This window comes from Prionailurus bengalensis, chromosome D3 (assembly GCF_016509475.1).
Source record: "Prionailurus bengalensis isolate Pbe53 chromosome D3, Fcat_Pben_1.1_paternal_pri, whole genome shotgun sequence".
Taxonomy (NCBI): Eukaryota; Metazoa; Chordata; class Mammalia; order Carnivora; family Felidae; genus Prionailurus; species Prionailurus bengalensis.
Genome location: NC_057356.1, coordinates 41,168,149 through 41,171,473, shown reverse-complemented (window position 1 = coordinate 41,171,473; position 3,325 = coordinate 41,168,149). Strand labels below are relative to the sequence as shown.

The window sequence follows — 3,325 nt, the reverse complement described above, 5'->3', positions numbered from 1 at the left end:
GATGCAAAAACCAAAAACAACCCAATAATTCTCTCAATACTACTCAAAATATACAGATTAAATTTGATTTTCTTTAGAATGAAAATGGCTCAGTTGGTTAAACAATCAACTCTTGGTTTCGGCTCATGCCATGATCTCATGGCTCGTGGATTCAAGCACCATGTTTGGCTCCATGCTAATGGTGCAGAGCCTACTTGGGAATCTCTCTCCCTCTCTCTCTGCCCCACCCTGCTCTCTCTCTCTCTCTCAAAAAAAAATACTCATAAAAAAGACATATATATATATATATATATATATATATATACATGAACAATTATTGAGCATCTTCTGGACAAGAATGCAGAGTTTGTCTCCTTTTTTAAAGAGCAATTACAATTTAAGGGCACTTCATGTTTGCCTCTTTTGCCAACACTATGTCTGTCTCATCTGCATCTCTCCATTTCATGAGAAAGATTAATTCTTTGTTGTTGTCTATGACACAAAGTATTTGTTTAGGACCAAGACCATTGGCAAAACATCTTGGTTAGTCAGCAACATCTCTTTCTTTCTTTGATTTGCTATCATCAGATTCACTGTCAGATAAAGACTTTCTTTGTCCTTTTTCTTTAATGGCTTTTTGAGAATTAAAAAAAGCTTGATTAACTATGGATGATCTAAATTTTCTTCAGGTTTTCAAGTATTGTCAGAATCTGTAAATCTCTTCCACTTAAAGAACTACTCCACCCTCCCATTCTCTACACATCGGTACCGTACTTTTTCCACCACCAAATCTTTAGGCTCTTCAACTCTTTTACTTCTTCCTTTTTAAATTTTATTTTATTTTTATTTTTTATTTTAGAGAGAGAGAGAGCGCAGAAGGGGGGCAGAAGGGCAGAGAGAGAGAGAACTTAAGCAGGCCCCATTCTCAGTGCGGAGCCTGACGCAGGGCTCCCTCCCACATTCCTCGATCCTGGGATCATGACTAGAGCCAAATTCAAGAGTTGAATGCTTAACCAACTGAGCCAGCCAGGTGCCCCTCTTTTACTTCTTCCATTTGTTTCTTTTCCATTTTTAAAAAGTTTTTTATTTTGAAAGAGACAAAGACAGGGGTAGCGGAGTAGAGGCAGAGAGAATTTCAAACGGACTCTGCCCAGTCAGCACAGAGCCTAATGCAGGGCTGAAACTCAGGAAGGTGAGATCATGACCTGAGCCAAAAACCAAGAGTTGGAGGCTTAACCGACTGAGCTACCCAGGCGTCCCTCTTTCCCATTTTTTGCAATGTAGTGTTACTGGAGGCCATTTTTAGTTATGGGCTTGAAGAGTTATACTATTCACTGCCTTCCAGCAGCTCCAGTCTGGGTCTATGGCATTTCAGATTATGGGGGCCATGTCCCGGAGGGTGGGCCCTGGAGAGCTGTGCAAGAAGCTACTTAGTTTTTGGGGTAGATTGTTGTACAGCAATAGATAAATGGTAAAGGAACACTTATTTACAGTCTATATGGTAAGATGGCTAATGAAAATAAAAATTGAGTCAGTTGAAGAGAACTAGTTGTGATACTGGGTCATTACAAACTTTTTTCAAATTGAATAAAGAACAAACTCATCTTTTTTTGTTGAAAAAGCTATTTGCAGAGTTTCTCTGGAGAACAAGTTATGGAAATGGTTCTGAGGCTATTCAGGTTACCATACTGGCACATGAGACTGATTCACACTTGACCTCTGAAGAAGATACTATCAATACTTCCATCAATAGTTGCCCATAATATTATGGTACACTTCTCTGGCAGTTTTGTATTTCTCCTCTTGGCAATTATCTTGAAATCTCTTCTACAGACGTGAAAAGAGTTTCTGTTCGTATCCACATATCTATACTGTACAGAGAAATGGGACTCCCCTGATGATGAACCGGCCCTAATCTCAATTTGATGAAAGAGTAACGCAATTTGTTTTACCCATTAGCTAAGAATTTTATTCAATTTGTATTTTTCTCGAGATATTTATATCAAAGACTATTACATTATAGAAGGAAATAGTTCACATGAATTTGTGAAGTAAAACATGACATCAAAGAAATCCCATAGGAGTTAGAGGTTACTTTGGTCTGCCTTCTCCTACTTCTCCCTTCAAGAACATTAATGGCATTTGGCCACAACTTGCCTCTTGCCAACTATATCTCCCACTATCCACTGCTCTATTCTCTCCACTTCCAGTCCTAATTATGTTCCCCAAACATACATGCCTTCACACCCTTGTTCGTACTGTGTTCTACCTTTAATATCGTAAGTCTAGCCACTCCCCTCCCCCAAGATTCTGGAACAAGCAAATCTAAGCTTATAACATACACTGATGATAATAATCCATCTATATAATTAACCATGAAGATCTTTCCAAACCTAGTAAAACGGAAAATATACTAAATAATTACCCGAAATTTTTGGAGAATTGAAAAATCCCAGTCTGCTACTTTGGGATTTGGGAATTTAAATGTCACTCTCAAGTACAAAATATTCACTAAACATTTTTAAGAATTGGAGAGTAGGGGCGCCTGGGTGGCTCTAAGTCCAACTTGGTCTTGGGTCATGATCTCACCGTTTGTGGGTTGGAGCCTGCAGGCTCTGTGCTGACAGCTCAGAGACTGGAGCCTGCTTCAGATTCTGTGTCTCCTTCTCTCTCTCAAAAATAAATAAATTAAAAAAAAAAAAAAAGAATTGGAGAATAAATGACTGAGTCCTCCCAACAATGACATTTTTATTTGTTGTTGAGTTAGGGCACTACGGGCGGTAAGCATGTTTAATGAAAGGCAATAAAGACTTTTATGAAAGCAGACTATATGGTAAGCATTTTGCTAAAATTACATAACTTAATCCTTTGGCATAGGTGTTCTCATTCACAATTTTGGCAACAAGACCGCTGCGGTGAAGGTCTGGCCAGTTCAGTGGGAAGGTTTAGAATCGCAGACATTTCAGGACCCTCAGAGGCCGCCTGAGGGAAGGCCACAGTGACGTCACAGAATCTCGGTTCGGACATTCTCAGGGACCAGCTTTGTCTCAGTGGCCCACACTGGAGCCCACAAAGAACCACTAGCAAATAGGGTGGAAAAGGTGGCGTAGGTGCCTGGGCGTCTGTTTTCTCCGCGTGGGGACACACGTGCTCGCTACGTAGGAAATCCCACCCAGCGACGCCCGAGGCCCGCCAGCCCGACCTCTTCCAGCCTCCGCATTCAGGCGACCAGGGCGCAGAGGACGCAGCCCTGGCCCGGGCACCACCGCCGCAGCCCCGGGAGCTCGAGGCCAGGGAGAGTCGGTTGGGGTCACGCTAAGGCGGGAATGTACCAGGACATTCTCGG

General features: G+C 41.7%; 1 pseudogene; it reads right to left on the bottom strand.

The window, feature by feature from the left end:
- Window positions 1-313: 313 nt before the first annotated feature.
- LOC122470600 lies at window positions 314-1,279 on the bottom strand (annotated as a pseudogene).
- Between the last annotated feature and the right edge of the window lie 2,046 nt (window positions 1,280-3,325).